Here is a 21,161-nt window from a genome sequence, read left to right as displayed (position 1 = left end):
TCATATCTTGCATCGCTATCTGTAATTGTAAATTAATGTTAACTATACGTATACAATATATACTTATATACATCCTACAAAATAATATCCATTATTTATTTTTCAACTTTTAACAGTTTACGTACCACTGTACCAGAAATATTAGCATAAACAATTATTGCTTTAAAGTTAAAACGTTTTTAAATGTATCGCCTAAAATTTTATTATAATAATAATATTATATATGTATTGTACTATTACTACAATACTACCCAAACAATATTGAACTATAGCAAAACATGTAAACGTCTAACCGTAACACATTTATGTGGAAAATGTATAAATACGTATTATCACACGTCCCTGGCGTTTGTTTTCAATGATTGTTGTTACATTATATTTAGAGAACGAGAGTATTCTACTTTTGAAATGTTTTTCTGGTTGGGCCACTCTTGAAATCCACTTCAAATGATTGCTTAGTTGTCAGATCCAAAGTAAAATCTTTATGACACAAAACACATGAAAACCAGTGGTGTTGCGTGATATGATTGTGTACTATATAATATTATGAAATAAAGACTAGCATCGTCGTTCACTTCCCGCGTTCTTACAAACAACGAAAACGCACAACATTGTTAGCACTGTTAAGAAATATCTAGATAAATTATCTAGATATCATTGATTTATCTTTCATCTTATTTAGATAATTCTCAACTCATTTATATTTATCTTCATCTAGATAAAATTCTAGTTATCTATGAGTATCCATAATTATCCATTTAGATAATTTATTTTTATGGGCTAAATACATATTATCTTTTTAATATGTAATTTTTTTGTTTTATTAACTCAAAGATTGACTTGTTATCTTCTAATGAAGTTTATTCAAAAATTAACTTTTTTTTATTTTTTCAAATTTAAGCTTTTTTTTATAGTTAAATCAGAGAATTACTTTTCATATGTTCTTATGAACAAATTATTTTATTTTATGTTTAAATTTTAAAATGTTTTAAACGATATATTTTTTTACCTAATACCTCTGTACCTATATCACTGAATATTTTCAAAATTAATGAAATTATCTGATATTTACCTAAATAAAATTGTATTAATTTTTATCTTTATCTAGATAAAATTTAGTGTAATTATCTTTATCTTTATTTAGAGAAAAATTAGTACAATCATCTTTATCTATATCTAGATAAATTATTATTTATCTATTCTCAGCACTAATTGTTAGACATCAAAGTTTTGCACAGCCAATTAGCGTATTTTATGCTGTCCCTGTACGTTTTTGTTATAAATTTTTAGACTTAGACATCAGTATTTGTATAATCACATCTTTTCAGCAAAATTTAAAATAACTGAACAAACACGCGATTATTTTATTAAAGTTATACTTGGATTTTACAAACTATATACTATATAATATATAATAATGTATATATTATACACTAACTTTAAAAAGGCTCCGACTCACTTGCATCATTGCAAACGCTAATGATAGCCAAACTGTTCTGAAAAAAAATATTTTATTTAAAAGAAAATTTACTAATTTATACTAATACCACCAAATATGAATTTAAATTTGAAAATTTCATATTGTATAAATTAAAAAACATTAAAAATTAGTTAAAAATTATGTGTATGGAAATGATAAAATATAAAAACAAGAAGTTCAACACTACTTACTTGTGCATTAAAAATGTAATTTATAATGATTAGAAAAGCTTAAAAATGTGTTAAATAATAAATACATATTTATAATTATATATCTAATATTAATATGACAATACAAAAAAAATGAAATTCTAACTATTCTCTTAACCATTAAACATATCTCTGCGACAAATATTATATTCCTAAGTCATCGTGATTTATTTTACATTCTAAAAAAAATTGAGCTCCAAAACAAACCTACTTATTATTCTGTATACAATAGAAATAGATCACATAATATTATACCAGGGGTTTATAATTAATATTTTTCTTTCTGGATCGGTAAACACTCAGATTTATTCTTAAATGAAAATTTAACTAACTATTTATGCCTATAAATTATAATAAAATATTTAAACATTTAATATTATAGGAACATTTTTGTTTACTAAAACTCAAATGTTTATTTATTACATAATCGTATGTATTATATTTTTATCATGAATTTAATAAATATTGTATAAAATAATTTAAATATTAATAATATTTTAATCCATTACTTATGTGGATTTTTATTTTAACGTAATGAAAAATATTAAGATTGTTATTATATATGTTAAGTCTAATATAAAATAAATTACAGTATGTACTTAGTTTTTAACATGCATATTTTTAAACTATGTAAAAAAAAAAAATAATGTTCTGATTAAAACGAGTTAATTTGAAGTTATGCGTAGATATGATGTGTTATATTCCTGTGCGAATTTCTTTGTATATCTAATATCTGTAATAAAAAAAAATCTTAACTGAAAATTTGTTTTACAAGCACTTGAGATAACTTTTATTTATTATTATTATGTCCTATATTTGAAACTTACCATAATTACTTTTGGCATATCTATACATTTATCTCCAACAAACATTTTTACTCAAATAAAGAGAGAAAAAATAAAAACAACGATGCATGTGACATTATTATTCATAGTAGAAAATAATTTATTGTTGAGACAAAATGAATGATAATTATTATTTTACTTTAAGTATAATTTTATTAATTATTACTATGGTTGAACTCGTTTTATAAAAAAACATTAAGTCATTTTCAGCAAACCATACTGATAAGTACCAAATTAATTTAATGATTAACAGTTCACATAGTCCAATTAAAAACAATGAAATATACCTTGATTTAATTTTAATCATTTATATAATATATATTATATAAATTATTATATTATAATATATTATTTAAAAAAATCTAATCCACAATACCTCATTGAGTTCTTCAAAATATATTTTTAATTAAATATCATTCAAAACGTTCAATGTATGCAATGTTTAATAAAAATAACATTTTACTTCTAAACTGCAATAATTTATCTAGTATTAGAATTATTATGGTGTCAAATTGGACATATACAATGAATAAATACAATTTAATATTAAAAACATTCGATACTTCAATAAATTTATCAAAAGATGTGATAGTTTGAAGGATATTTAAAGTTTGTTTTCGAGAAAAATAAGTTCATACCTTACATTTATTTAATAAAGCTTAGTTAAAATATAACTCGATATTTCTCAATATACTCTGAAATAGTATATAGTATCGTCAAGATTATTTTTGTAATTTTCTCCTTCACTTATCTCGTATACATCATTCCACAATTTCGTGTAATACTCAAATTAAAAAAAAAAAAATTCTGAGTTATTTACCGGAAGAAATTCACTTTTTATTTGAATTATAAAAATGACACAAAAGAACATTAGATATATTTTTATTTTAAATATCTTTAATCATTTTTATTTTCATTTATGCATTATTATACACAATTTGATCAAATTCAAATAAGCTTTCAAAAACAATTCATTAAAATATTTTTTGTCTTTGTTGATTTGTAATACTTATAAAGTTGAAACAATATTGAATATTTGAATCTTTATCGTGTACGTTTATAAAAGCAAAGAAAAATTTAAGAAATATTCTATTAAAATGTAAAAGATTTAGTGTGATGAAATTATTAAAATTTAACACTATATTTACCGATTATTATTAATATATCAGGTAATTTAAAACGAAAGTAAACTAAAATGAATCCATAAAAAGTAATTTTTTAACGCTGAAATAAAATTGAGATTACACATATATTTTTAAACATTACTATTGTAAATATTACTACTGGTTAAATTTTAAACGATAATAAACTTATTTTAGAGAGGTATAAAAGTATTATTTGATACAATTCTCATTGTAATTAAAAAAAAAAAATAATAATAATAATATGCACTATGCAAAACTTCATATAATTATTATTATTAAACAGAAATTGGTTCATGTAAATATGATGTAATGTTCGTACTATCATGTATCTATGAATATCTACTGTGATTAGGCTATATTTTCTGCATTTAAATACTAATATAATATTATTATTATGACACAATCAGTCTACACACTTAAACTATTTCCATTGTATATAAAATGTCAATGGTATAAACAATATAAATTATTACAAAAGGGAACGTCACGAGCTTATGACGAACGACCAACCTCACTATCTAACATCACACTCGAAGACACTGTCTCTACAGAGAAATAGTCTGGCAAATTACATTTCCAAAAGATTTAACAATGAATTCAAAATATGTTTAACAGCATCAATGTATCAACGTTGTATATGGGTGAAAACTGTACATTACATACATCAGTAAACAACAGATGCAAAAAAAAAAATTATCCAGTTCATAAATGACAAAATATTTAAGAAGTTGTATGGCGAAATAGATACAAAATAGAATTAGTCAAAAAATTACACATGATTATATAGTTAAAATTTTTTGTTACAAGCTGTATCTCCCGAAATCGCTGGAATTAAAATTAATCCATGTTTTTAATTTTTCTGTTTTGCTTCAGTTCAAATGTATAATACCAGTAATTTATGTTGAATTTAAATTTCGTAAATATATAAGAAATATGTATTCAAACATTAACTTCTATTTTTATTTTAATAATTTCAAATAACAGAAGCATGTACGGTACTACAGCAAAACAATTTTAAAAAAAAATCTACAAGACTTTAGTTTTTTTACTAGTTATAACCATTGAAAGTTTAATAATTTATTAAATAATTTTAATTAAAACAACAAGATTTAAACTACTTCACCTGCAGCGTCTAATTATCTTATATCTTAGTCACACACAATGATACCAAAAAGTAACTTGTTGGTTTGTGTTTTGATCGTCTGATTGGGTCAATATATTTTAAAAGCAACCAAACTAGTAAAAGCACTTGTGCCATTCTTCAAAGTACGTTATTCAACCATTAATTTATCAGTCTTTCAGAAACATAGTTAGACAAAGAAAAAAGAAAATAACTACCTATACCAACAATATGCTTCTCTTGCACAATAAATAAATTCGATCAGCCAGTCAGTGATTACCTAATTTGTGAATTTCCATTACGGATCAAATGAATTGACATAATTAGACTTGTTCTTATGGCCATCGATTAAAACCAATACAACTTATATAATTCCAAACTTAAGCATTACTGGTAAAATATATAGTCATACAGACAACTCGTATCCAAGTCAATAGTATTGAACATTTAAACATTGTTGGAAATGTATTTCCAGAATGCTAGAATGGTTATGTATACTTGTGTGCTTATACTACGTCATGCCATAAAATAAAATTGAGCACTAAAAATGCCTATTTTTAAAAGACATTGAATGTTAAAAATTGTATTGTTTTGTTTACACTAATATAGAACAAGCCTTGTAAACTTGTAAAAAACTATAATTTTGTATTTAATCAAAAAAATGTATATGTATAAGCAGGTTTCATAAAACTGTTACGTTAAGAAAAAGAAAAATAGACTAAACTATTAATCTCATGTGTAAAAATCAATACCATGTTTACTAGAATTTTATGCTAAATGCTCTGCAGTTTAATTTGTTAAATGGATTTTTATTGAATTATTTAGTTTTATATTACAGCATAAAAGTTTAATTTAAATAGTAAATATGTATAAGTTAATTGCTCAAAATTTGTATGAATACATTATTTACAATTAATCGTAAATACATCTATACTCTAAACAAAAGATAATTTTTTTTTAACTAAAACAGACAACATCGTTGTTCAATACACATTTTTTTTTATAAACTTAATCTACTTTCATGCTTAATAAAAAGATATTTGTGATAAAATCTTTGGGCAAAATTATATTCATGGCTAATTTAATTTTGAGTAAAAACACTTCATTTGATATGAAATCATATTTTCTAAAAGATAAATTTATAGATCAAATAAATCAGCACAGCATTTGTTTGTGAAAAGTTCGCTATTCACACTCGACGAAATTCCAGAAACACGACAAGTGAACGCGTGTTTAGAGCGCATAGACACTTATCATCATAATAAAAAGAAACCGCTATGCTAGTGTTTCAAAGAAGTTCAATAATTAAAAACTCACATTTAAATAATAATTTATTGTGTAAAGCTGTTTTAACCGCAAATCATCGAAATATCCGTAGGCGAACGCGTATCGCAACGGCAAAGATTAATCGAGTTGACCTTTGCAGGTTTCAGATCTGACGGTTTAATTAAATTCGTCTTATGAACGGCGACGTTGGCGGCGTCGGAAATTGGTGTCGACGGAAAGAACGGGAGAAACCAAAAAAGGATATAAATAAAGAACTATATAAAGAGCTATATGCTACAACGGCGCGGAGGCGACCGGCCTACAATGTTTTTTTTTTTTTTTTACAATGTTTAATTTAATTTGACACTATCGCGGATGCGGTTTCGTCGAGTGAAGAAAATACGAGTGCGCCGCTCGGGTATAATGTGTCACAAACTCGTTGGGGTGTTAAATGAGATAGAGAGAAATCTCTCACACTACACAAGAAGTCAAATGATAATGGGAATACCCCCATCCGCTCTGCAAACGACGAAGATGAACGGGTGCGTCACTCCCCAGTTCGGAAAATTCCCGAGTTAAGGAATTTCTTCCTCTACACGCGCAATAAACCAGCACACACGTACGTACACACCATAAATGTATATAAGACTAACCCTTTGCCGTTTTACTCTTTTCTCTCTCTCACTCATTCTCTCTTTCTCTCTACCCTTGCGCATCTTGTTTTCATCATTGTCGCAAGCATTGTGCAAAAACCGAAAACTATTCCACGATACTGTGAGGACTCGAGCTTCCGGTATAGCGCAAGACTTCCTGACTATTCGACGGTGTTTTTCCGGTACAGGTTTGACGTTTAATGAATCAAATAATATCTTACAACGGCCCCTCGCTAAATCCCCACTTTTATTTGGAGTATTTGAACATATCACATGAACTGTTGACGACCGTCGAAAATTATACAGATTAGAAATCTTATCAAAGTTTTCTACGCACAATGACTACGTGCAGCATACGCCTAGGTACAGTTCAAATTCCGTTTCTCTTCGCTATCGTTACTCGTACATACTAATTAATAATTTAATTATTCCGACTGTTAGCCGGTACACGCGCAACAGAATATTATTCGTCGTCACTCTACTTCATCTCAAACCAACTCGCTATATTATAATTTATAATCATGATCATCGTTAAGCATTCATAGTATACGTTTTCTTATCTTTCTCCTTCGTATTTCATACATGAACATAAAAAATCTATTTATGTATTCTGATTTTTGGTGTAAAATATTTAAACACTATGTCATTCGGTCAATGTACCCATACAATGTTTTATTTTTGTTTATCACACTACTGATGCAAATACAATTGTAAATACATCAGCAGAACAATTTTAAAATGTTTTTATTAAAAAGAACTTTTAACAAAAATTATTACGATCAATCACACAAAATAAATGCGTAGTTAGGTACACTATTATAAAATCTTGTAGTAGGTTTGTATTTTTGGATAAAAATAAAAATACTAGGCTTATATTTTTCATATGCAATATAAATTTAAACTTTTCCCATAGAACAGTTGGTCAAAAATAATTATTTTATTATTTTCGAAAATGTATTACCCATGAGAAGCAAATGTCAGTTAAAAAGGTTGATAAACTCGAAAAATTCAGTAAATCATACAATATTTAATACCTATATATAGGTCAAATTAACTTTCGAAGTTTTTAAATAAATTTTAATAGAAGTGAAATATTAATATTAACTTGAGTACCTACTTTTTATATACTAAAAACAAAATAAAAACTATCATAAAATTTATGTACATAAAATAATAGTTTTTCTTGTCATTAAGTAGTAGAATATTAAACTATTACTATATTATTTATACGAGAAAAATTGTTTATTAATTATTCCTTCAGTAATTAATTATTATAAATTTATTTGGTAGTATGGTCTCGTTTTAATATTATCAACGAAGTTACATCATTGCTCGTGCAATTCACTAAGTATTTATTACTTCATATAATATTACAAATACGAAGATTGAAAAAAATCTAATGTGAAGCTTATTTGCCATCCAATACGCCGTTTTGCCACAATATTAATATTGAATTTTAAAATTAATTTAATTGATGTGATAGCTTTTAATTGTACTTATAGAGGGGTACCAAACAATAATCGTATAAAATTGTATCAAACAAAATAAACATATTATCGGGATCGAACCACGTTTTTCAGTGTCCACATGTTTATATTTTTATACATCATAATATAATATTATACTTATATTTTGTACGTATATTTATAAACAGCGTAAATCAAGACAATGCTGATGATTATTATAAAAAAGTATCTATCACAATAAAATTAACAATTTAACATTGTTTAAAAATTTAAAATAGTAAATATCTTATTTCTCAATAATTTTTATCATACTACAAAATTCAAACAAAATAATTTAGAGGTCTGTATTATATTATTTATTCGTCAATAATATTTTATGTTGTTTTTTTTTAGAATATTCCATTTTGAAATATTTAAATCTTGAAAAATTTCCAACCTTTAATATTAATGAGAATAATAATTAAATAATAACAATAATTCTTGGTATAATGCCTTTTCATTTCAAGCAAATCTATACACACGTTTTAAATAACGCCTAATCCAGCTGTACTGGTCAACTCAAATACCTAAAACTTATAGTGAATACTGTCGCAGTACGATACTTTTTGTTTAAAAATAAATCCGTTCCCAGAATGGACAAGTTTTCGCAAAAACTACGAACCCTCGAAATCTACGTCACGGAAAAACCTGCAGTAAACGTAAAATACAGAAGGCCGTTTATTGTAGTATTGTATTATGTATACTGTACAGCCACCTTATCGTGCATTCGGCTTTGCACTAATCAAATCGTCTTTATCTTGGGCGTCCCTCATACACGGATGTAGAATCGTCGACGCGATCCCTTCGCCATTCATATTGTATGTACTTGTTATTCCAGTTTCTTGGAATTTTTTTTTCTTTCGCCCTTTTTTTCCCTCTCGGTCCATTCGATATAATTCAGTTTTGATACGAATTTGATAACGGTGTACACCCGGTTGGTGTAAGTCGATTTAGCCCTCGGCCTTTTGGGGGTTGGACCGTTCGAAGTTCGTGGCAGTTACAGAAGCACTGCAGCCCGACTAGGGTGAATAATAATAACACGTTTAATTCTGGTGCCTGTAATTGCTTCGATTCGAAAACCACCATAGAGAAGACCTCCCTTATCGCATAGATTAGGAACGATAAATTCCGAGTTTATCGTCTGCACAAAACCCTTGTACATTTGAGTCTGTTGCGTTAATACAATATAAACCTATATATATTTATAACGATGTATAGATAGATATAAATATATGTAGTGTCTCCGTTGGAGTAATTTCGCTTACAATATTTGAAAACCAAGTATGTGTAAAATTTGTGACATGGAATTTAAAATTATTATTTCATCATTTAACTATTCTATAGGTATAATTACTTAAAATTTACAGCCAAAAACAAAAATAATCTAATCTTTAGAGTTTAATAACTTTTTCTAATGATAATTATAATTTATTATCCATACAGAGAAACACTCCTAGATATTAGGTAAAGTAAAAAATCTCATGAAATTTACTATGATTTTCTTTAAATTTTGTGTTTAATATTTTTAACCAACACTACTAAACTTGAAAATTGTTCGCAAAATAAGTTCACACTTAAAATAACATGAGGTGCTTTTTTTATCAACTAGAGTTTACACTTCTCTAACTATTTTTTTGCCAGACATGTAGAATGGCTCATGTGAGACCCTAGAGACTATTATTGACAGATTTATGGATTAAACAATTTATTTGAAAGAAAATAGAGATGGCGCTTACAATAAATATCTACTGATAACAATGTTTTAAAGACCGGAAATTAATTGAGTGTGTAAAAAGAGCTACCTAGTCAATACATTAAATGTTTGGAAAATAAATTTATAATTTATCCATTTTAAATTTCTCTGTATAGAATATGATGAAAATTTCATCGAGTACCAAACACCCAGTTCCCAGATGGAAAATTTACACAGAACCCATTTTTGCAAAAAAACAATAAAGGTTCAATTCTCGTTTAAATCAAATTGTGTTTTTTTCAATAAACGTTTCGACTAGTTATTTTTTTTTTTAAACCATTTAATGTTCAAACACGTTGTAACAATCGCAAGTAACAGAGATTAATTATTTAATAAATAATAATAAAATTAAAAAATTCATTATATTACATTAAATAAATTTTTTAAGTAATGATAGTTTAAAATAACTTTAATAAATATATAAATATATATTACACAAGTATAAGTTAAACAAGTAAACAATTTTAAAAAATATATACATTTAAAGATTTTGAAATGTAATGATAAATATCAATAAATTTATCGTTCCATTCAAAATCAAAAATATATTAGTCAAATAAACATAAAATTTAATGAAATTGTTTAAAAGATGAATCTTTATTAAAAAAAAAAAAAACTATTTTAACAAAGAGTTATTTATTTTATTTAAATTATATTTTTAACTGTACGTATTCACAGTTTTTTTTCTATCATTTTTTATTTTATTTTACATTTATGCGTATGTTTTGTAATATAAACTGTTGATTTTTACGTACCTAACTATAAATACCCATCGGTTAAGTTGTACGCTTTATTATTTTTAAAACAGTTGAAAGATCATGAATATGCTTTAAAATACATATTTCACTTTTAAATGCAAATAGAAAGGTTTTTAATAATATATTGATCATTTTTATGTTGTTATGTGCCTGTTTACTAATTACAGAAATTTTTTTTTTTTTTAAATATTACAATATACACAAAAGTGTACAATAAGTAATAATCATGGTGAAAAAAAATAAAAACTATGAACTAATGATAACATGGTAGAAAAATTTTAGGAAAAATTACAGAAAATTAGAATTTTTATTAATATAATTTTCAAAGATATAATAATCGGCATGTCAACATATTGACTGTAATCAAAAATTTTTGACACAAAATCAAATGAAAAATATCCGATACCTAAGAAGGGTTGAAAAATGATAGTTCTTAAGTGTATATTAACACATAATTTCTTGAAATATAATGAATTTCTCAAAAATAAGAATTTGATTTCCAAGTTTTTTTATGAAAACGGATATCATTCTTACCATCATAATAATTATTTACTTATATTTTTTTTTTTTTTTTTTTTAAACTGTTATAATATAATTAATTTATTATCGTTATTAAATATTTTATACATTTAAAATTTTTTATATTTAACTTTTTTAAACTTAAATCAATACACATTAATTAAACAAACATAAATAATGGAATAAATAAAAAAATTAATTTTAAATGCACATAATATAGATCAAACTATTCTGTATGAATTGTATTCTCTTACCTAAGTATCAGTTTTAGTAGTTAAATAAGTTTAACATGTTCCAATTAACAAAATAAAATAATGTTATCACAGGTACTGGGATGCTAACCACAAATATTACCGCAGAAGATTCAGACCAACATCAATATAAAGGCGCTTTAAGATTCATTGGGCGACTCCTAAAATTCGACCCATCTGGACGAGTGCCGCTAATGACTTGAGAGAATTTGTGGTATTCCAATTCCTTTAGCTACCCGTTGTTTTTGAAAGCCAAAATTCAATTTTATCCTATGAACATCGGAATTTAGACCTTTCAAAAACAATGAACATACTTGTATAGTCTTATTCAAGAGCTAAAGGGGTTGAGGAAAAATCTCACAACAAATTCTTCTATTTACCAGTAAAACAAAACAAAAAGATTACCTATAAAACGTTGCCAAAGGGATCAATTTTACGTTCAAATTCAAAAACTAAGTCACCATACGAAAACAAAAGAAAAATATCTAACAGTGACACTAGTTTTAAATCCAATATTCTGCTAGTTATTTAAAAAATCTATACAAAACAAAAAGAACCACATTATTTTATAAAAAAATATATGCATAAGATATTACTTTAACCCTAAATTATTTTTATCACATAGCTTATAAATTATACCTAATTATTTTGAATTTATTAACATAATTAATAAATTGCTTTTAATTTTAAAGTATAATTAATTACTTAACCAGTAACCGCTGAGATCCAACTGTCCCAATTTTATGTTAAAATAGAATAGGAGCACTTTAAAATTAAAATTAAATTAGATCATTTCTAGTTATTGAAAATAAATAATATACTTACGTGACAAAATTATTTTATACAAACTTATAATGTCAAATTATGATCTGTTCAATTTAATTTGTTTAACTTATTTCTTTGATTCATTTGTAGAGACTAGAGAATGAATAAAATTCGCCTTTACAATATTTAAAAATATCGTAAAGTTAAATATAAATCAAAGAGAATTCAATATGAAATATAAATATTATAACAAGTATTTATTCAACCCTTTATTTCCAAAAAACTCATTTACTTATAATTTGTTTATGACTTTTTTTTTACTGTTTAAATGCCATAACATGAATTTTACTTATAACTAATACATACGATTCGACATAATATTTAATATACCTACTTACTTATATGCATTTTTTCCAAAAAACTAATTTTAATTAAATTTAAAAATAGTTGTTTATATTAGCAAATAGGCGAGTCAGTAATGTAATTTTGTTAATTTATCAAATACTCCATCGAATCATTTATTTAATAAGAACGTTAGAACGTTAACATTCGTATATGAAATGTATTATTATTATTTAGAATTGAAATATTATGATACAACATATTATATTATATTATATTAGACTGTACGAGTGTATTATGTATCTCAAAAAATTGAACTACCTAATATATATTATATATAAATAGTTAATAATAATTTTTAATAAACGTGTATATCATAAAAATGAATTTACTATGTAATTATAACATAAACAATTATTTTTAGTTATATAATGATATATTTTTTATATAATACAATTTTAACTGAAACATTAATAATTTATTACATACCCATATAATAATTAATAAATTATTAAAACATACTATTATTATTTACAACACATACCAAATATTTAAATCTATTCATAAATCGTCAATGTAGAATTATGAAGAGGTTTAAAATGAATAAATTCGTTTTATCTAGTTTAATATCAAACTAAATTTAGCACTCATCAAAGCAGATGAATGATGACAGAATTGACTAGATTTGTTTTAATAAAAGCGGACAAGTATAGCAAACCTGCCCAAATACTGAGAAAATAATGAGAGATAGAAGGCGAGGTTATTGGTGAGGAATATTAATTATATAAAAACAGATTTTATGTCTTAAGATTAATAGCCAATTTATAACTCTTATAATATATATATATATAACTCTTTATCGGCCTCTTATATCTTATACAAAATCAAAGTCAATTAAAATGTAGTAGGTGTACTAATTTTTGCTAAAAATACCTATTAAAATATTAAAACGTCTAGCTAGCCATAATAGTGATGAATAATTATCCTACTAAATATTCCACAAAAGTAAGTATACTGACAGGATAAGGATCCAACGCCTTTGAACTTGCCTTAATTAATTATTAATATTTTAACCCGTTAATGTCAACAATAAAAATTTAGTTAGAATTGAACGTTACTTATTTTATTAGGTCAAAAAGATTCATTTTTAACTTGATTACATTTTGGTATTGGCACTTCTTCTAGTGGGTTTGATACGATAAAAAATTATACTATAGTTTTCATTTTTTTTTTCTTAGAAATTTAGAAAAATATAACAATCAACAATCAATAGTAATTACCTATTTTCCGATTTTCCAATAGAATATATTGATTTAAATTGTTTTTTTACCATTTATCAATTTATTTACCATGTTTGATAAATATGCGAAACGTAAATTTTCGATCATTCGTTAAACATTTATAACTTATAGCTAAAGAAAAATTAGGTAGTAAATGTAATGTAGTCTATACAAAATAAACATACAATAAACACACTTGATCACACAAAAAATATTATTTATAAACAATCTACAGCTTTGAGCTTTATGATACAATGTATTATGAAACAATCTAAATACGCATATTGTGTGACGTAAGCACGTACTGAATAATTTTCTCAATAACTATGTGAACTCATGAAATTTTTAAGATACAATTATCTAAAAATTAATTATCATAAGTCAAATAAGTAAATTATGTACGTTATATTATAACTCACATCAATGAGAAATTACAAAATATCTCTACAAATAATGTATTTATAATGTGTATGTATAGTGTATACTACTTTGAAATACTGAAGATTAATATCATTATATTATCTCCATTCTTCATAGTTTGTGTTTCTTAAGTTAGGCAACTACAAAATAATTAATTTTTTTTTAAATATATTATTTTTTACTTTAAATATATCATGAGACAATTTTTTTTTTAAACTAGGTAAATTTGTAAAATGTTATTAACATATAGAAAAATATATAAAAATAATAATTTATTTAAAATATAGAAAAATTAAAACAGAAACTGAAAATAAATGATTATCCAACGAGAAGAAAAGTTATTTCAGACAGAAGCTCCCCGCAAATGATTATCCAATGAAAAAAAAGTTATTTTCAAACAAAAGACTTAGTAGGATTGAGTTAATTTGCCGTCCTAAAAGATTTCAAATATACTGAGTTCAAAACCACTCACCTCACCGCAATATCTCTGGGTCCAAGCACATAAAAACGTTGGTTTCCAGAACAAATAATTACAAGAGAGAAGAATAGTTTTATACCAGTCCCAGAAAACTTTTCACTTATCGCTAAAACTTTTTTTTTTTTAAAGATCCTTCCACTTAATAAGTTCCCGACCAAGCAGTTATAATACTTGCATTCTGTTTTAACGTTGTTACAATATCCGTTTATTATTGCTGTAACAAATAACAAAAATACTGCAGTCATGTCCTCCAAATATCTATATACTTCACTTATATTTTATTGAAAATATCATTTTTTTTATTTATGTATTAATATGCACCATTTAGTTTCGTTTAAATAAAATACGTGTTAAGAAGACAGCACACCCACATGTTGGCTCTGTTTTATAACATACAACATAACGAATTTTCATTCAGCGGAATCCATTGTATGTTGTTAGCTTCAATATTAAAATTAATTTACCTATTATCAAACTTAAAAGTAAAATTGTTATCTAGGTATCATATAGACATTTATTGATATTTTAATTTTTAAGTAAATTATAACTATGTAAAATATTATAACTTTAAAATGTTCATAACTAACATAACTCACTTTAAAATAAAAATATCAATAAAAGCCTATGTGATGTTCTAGAAAATATCTTTTAAGTTGAATAATAGATAAATTTATTCTAATATTAAAGCTAACATAAAATGGATTCTGCTGAACACACATTTTGCTATGTTGTATGTACCTTGTACTTACGTAAGATAGAAACATCACATATTCCCATGCAGGCATTATGTCCTCATAATGTTATATTATAAATTATAATATAAATTAAAAGCTTACTTTTAATTAAACTTTACTTATTACTCATCATGTTTAATATATAAACTACTGCAAATTATTGTTATTTATTATACAATAAAGTAAATTTCGAATACTAGTACCTTTAAACATTATATATAATTGAGTTTTTAAAAAAGTAGATAAACTTGGAGTGTATTGATTGGAAAATATTTATTTCTATCTTAATGATTAGTATAGTAAAATCCTAAAGTTTGAATAGTTAAACAAAATTAACAATCAAACGCATTGTGTTAAGGTCGTATTTTACACAACTTTATAGCATCATGACTATAAAACATATAACTAGATACATAAAATTCGCAATATTCCGAGGTTAGGTATGTATTAAAAGATTAGAGTTTGTGAAACCTATAAAGAATATTGCACATTTTGTAATTTGATAAAAAAAAGAATTACCAGGGATTGAAACATCTACATAGTAGTTTCTTATGTTGATTATTAAAAAAAAGCGTTACAAATTCTTAAAGCTAACTGAATGCTCTGAAAAATCCAAAAAAAAATATGATTGTCTATGTATAAAATTAATTGTTTGATTATCTCTAAAAGCTAAGAAAATCATTAGTAACCTAAACTCCTTGTGGCATAGCGACGCCAAAAACTCTACGATAACTTCTATAACACATTATTAAGATATAAAAATATAAACATTTATTTTTTAATGCTTAAATATATATATATATACGTATTACGTACAATACAGTAGTTTCATATTATTTTATAATTATCCATCATTCCACCAACACGTTAAAAATTTTTTTAAATTTGAATATAATCAAATCGCATTAGAAATATACTAATAGTTATTAATACGTATTCAGCTATCCGCCAATCTATGGCATCTGTCTTAGAGAAAAATTTCAGAATTCGTAGCTCAGGCCGTTACTATATAATATAATACCTACGAGTAAACTAAAAAAAAAAAAAAAATCAAATATCAATTTAAATCTGCTGTAGTATATCAAAAGTTTTTAATAAATTAAACTATTTTTAAATCATATATTTCAATAGAAAACGTATGAACGTTTAACTATTGCCTCCTGCAGTGGTATAAAGTGATTAAAATAGCTAGTGTGCGATTATACAATGATTTAGTGATTTATACAGAATAATAACTTGTTTTCATTAAGATGTATATGCTAGTATACTAGTAATTTACATTTTATCACTTTATCTTGTCTTATGCCGTTTTATACAGTTAAAAAACTACAACCAAAATAATGCACTTTACTGTTTTGTTTATTTTTTTTTTTTATCTTTTTAGATAGGTCTACATACAATAATAAGCTATTGTATTATACATAAGATAATGAATAATAACCATATATAAAACGTGGTATGTTGTTTTTGCAAAAACAAATTGTTACACCAAACAATATAAAAAAATCATTATAAAGTACTGATGACTGTTAAACATAAAATGTTCTGCTTACATATTATATGTAGGTATTTAATACTATACACAATACTCGTTGACGAAAATTAATAGTTTTGTACACGTGAACATAATCTAATAAAATGTACTAATAGCATATTACAGTCGTGCACAAATATAAGATTAGGTTAGACTGGTTAGAGTAATAAAATATTTATAATAAATTAATATATAGCAAGGTACCTAACTAATTTATATAAATTAAACATTATATAAGTGTTATAACTTGTATAAGAATCTAAAATAATAAGGAACATAAATTTTATTACATGTACTGTATAAATAGGAACATCATTTTAGTACCCTCTATAACTCTATATACAATATTCAATAATATCTCAATTGCTACAATAATAACTCGTTACCTACTATACTTTACTACGATACAATCCAGGCGATAAATTCTCGACATTTCAATAGATATACGTATGCACCATGCACGCACTTATCGTCAAAACAATATAAACGTTTTCTGATACGCCTATGATATAAAATAAATCACAGTGGCCAAGTAGGGTGTAGCGTATAGACGTACGAAATTGTAATTGCGCGTATACCGTGGTCGAAAAAAAACAACTTACTATAAACGTATTGCAACGTGATCGGTGGAACTACCAGTTAAATATTTGATACCCAGGGAAAGTCGTAGGACCCTATGGATATATTTAACCATTGCTGGGGGTAGAGCTGGATTAAAAGATGTTAAATATATTTAAATAACCACGAACTCAATGACAGTCACTATTAATCTATAATTAATAGAAAACTTATAATACAGTACTTACATAATATATAGTGTAATCTTAATTTAATAAAAAGTTGTGTCGTAGTCCTACGGAGTCCATAATATGTCGATGGTCTGGTGTGAACTACCTTCCTAATACAATATCGTGTGTGATGGCCATAGGCCTTACAATTATATAATATGTGTATTAATATAAATGTATCGGTCAGTAGTTAATTGTACATAAAGTAGGGTTCATATGAATAGGTGTTTACATAGGTGTCATATAACATATTTATATTTATAATTGTTACAGTATCATTTGTATAATACATGGTACATCATAGTACCTATGATATAACAACGTTTATGATCTCTGAGCATCTATTTGACCGTTAAAGTTGGTTTTTTTACAAACAATCAGCATAAATAATTTAAAACCATGTTCGGACCCGCCACATTAATAGTTTAGTGAACATAATATAGCTTATTATATACCTAGGTAATAATAATATATATCTACTCATACAGAATGATAAAATATAGCTATATTATATGCACTCAAACGAATCGAAATGTCGTAAAAGCGTATACATGAACCATTAAAATCAATCTTTTCTTGAGTTCTGGAGAAATATTAAGGTGCGTATAAATTATTAAAATATATGTATACAAACGCCCATTTTCCGCGGACTATACCTAAATTACTAGTAGTAAGTAGGTACCTTTCAGTAGTATAATATCAAACACTCAATATTATACCTCTATATACACACAATGCATATATTATAATATACGCACTGCAGCAGTTCGACAGTATTATACCTACCTGTTAATTATAATAAAAGACGTGTACAGTGTACACACCTATTTACCTGCCGTGCGGAAGATTGTAATTACGTACACCGTAAGCCGTAAATAATTTTAACCAACTGCGGTTAAAACTTAATTAAAACACATCAATCATATTATCATGGAGCCTACATAGATTTATAAACAATATTATATACCTGTACGTGGCAATGTGCCTACCTGCCTATAAATATTTTTTATAATAAGTAATATACCTAAGTATTAATATGAGTATAACTACTATATTATTGTAATGAAGTGAAAGAATAGTATTTAAACCACACTGCTTTGATGAGACTACGATAGGTATAGTTTATAACAAACGACCGTTTTCCAGATTAGGACAACAATATTAATGTCTAATAAATAAAAACAGATTCAAAATTAATAAAAAACAATTTAAACGTTGTATTAAAAGCCGAGAAACTAGATTTGCTCTTTATTGTATACTTGAGCCGTAAGTCGTTGAGTAGGTCACTTTAATAATGGATGTGTTAAATTTGAATTCAATAATAAATCATTTTGTTTACAAAAATCGATTCTAAACGAAGACAGGTCTGTCGGTTTAATAGGTAATATGTCTTGAAATAAAATATAAGTCTAAATATTTTATTCTGTACATATAGAATAAATTATAATTTAAGCATTATTGAATTATTTTTTGAACAGATACCTAATCTACCACCAACTAAAATAATCGTTTGAGGAAAAATCATTATTTTACGTGAGGGTATCCAATTTTGTTACAACGCTCATAAAAATGAGTTTAAGGTTAAACTTCTATTTTTTTTTATGTCACGGTAAAAAAATCTTAATAGAAATCTGTTTCACTCAATATTTCATAAAATTATACTATTTAAAATCTTAAATTATTAATGATAATTAATGAGTAATGAATAATGACTAACAATAGCCACATTAAATTCTACGATACTTAATATTTTTCAACTAGATGTACAAAATTCCAATAGATACATAAAATCACTTGCATTTTTTTTTAACTTTGATAAAAAACAATACTCCACAAATAAAATATTTCTATAGGTACCTACCTAACTATTATTAAATAAAATAGTGGCATTGAAACAAAATATGTATTATTTTTATGTTAAAACTAGTAAAATTCTCACGTCACTCGAAAATATATTCTACTCTATACAACTATTAACTATAATTACCTACAAGTGTTACACACGCTGATATTTACACAATAATATAATATTTACCTATTTTCTCACTCAAGTGAAAAGTAACTACCAACATAGGTACATTATTTTTATAAATATTCAACAATATTAATACTTTTATGATGCTACCATTTTATTAACATCATTCAGATCGTTAGTAAATTATTCTTTTACTTATAAATAAATTATAATATGTATAAAATAAGTAGATAATATATACTATATAAATATATTATAATATTACTCAGAGGTAGTTGGTAGTTTGTAACTCCTTTGTAAGAATACGTATATTTTATAAATGGCCTAAAAGATTTGGTAGATAGGTACCACATTTTCTCTTCTTCGAATTTGGTAAATAGTATAATAAATTAATAACCATTAGGTAGAATTACACTAATATTTTTAGAGCTCTTACCAAGAAGTCATGACTTTGATTATGCTTAATGAACTATTTTACTATAATACCTACTCATTAAATAGAATTAGCAGTGTAGACAGATAAAACTATTAAAACTATTTATCTAAATTAAGTAATATAGGTAAATTTTAAATCAGTAAATAGGTAACTTTATACTCAAATATGTTTAGTATTTAAAATTTCTATAATTTGAATAATTTTATTGTATCTACTCATAGATAGCGTTGCGAGGGTGAGGCAGGGGGACAAGTGCCAAACATGTAATTTTTACTATAAAATCGAAAAAAGCAAAAATACATATTATTAACTGCCCTCCCCTGATTAAAATCCTAGCTACGCCCATGCACCTACCTATTTAAAATAATTCTTGAATAACTTAAGTATTTCAAAAATTATCTACCAACTTTCTATACAGATAATATAATAAATTATTATATAGGTACCTATAGTAAAAAAAAAAATAGCTCAAAAAAAATTATTCAAAAATGTATAAAATACAATGATAATTGATAGACATATTATTAAAACTTTTTACTATTATTATATTATTATTTATCAGTTAAATTAGTTTATTAAGTGTTTAAATGTGTGACGTAGGTACTGAATATTGACATGCACTGGCATAATGGCATACTGGAAAATACTACCAAAATAAATTAGTCTAAAAACACAAAGAACTATTTTTATTTGTTTTTTAGTATACTTACCTACCTATATAAAGTCATAACCATTTTTAGCGAAAATAAATATTTAATCAAATCCAAATGAATTATTAAATATGGTTTTTTCAAATGCTCATGTAAGTCAACGGTAGGTGAACCCCACAGGCCACAAGTATCCAATTAGTCTAGCAGGTCTCTACGGGATCTATCTCCTTTAATTCAGTCCCAAGATCACGTAGA

The sequence above is a fragment of the Melanaphis sacchari genome, unplaced genomic scaffold, assembly GCF_002803265.2.
Source record: "Melanaphis sacchari strain LSU unplaced genomic scaffold, SCAv2.0 Contig0_pilon_pilon, whole genome shotgun sequence".
NCBI classification, from domain to species: Eukaryota; Metazoa; Arthropoda; class Insecta; order Hemiptera; family Aphididae; genus Melanaphis; species Melanaphis sacchari.
This window is presented reverse-complemented; position numbering follows the sequence as displayed.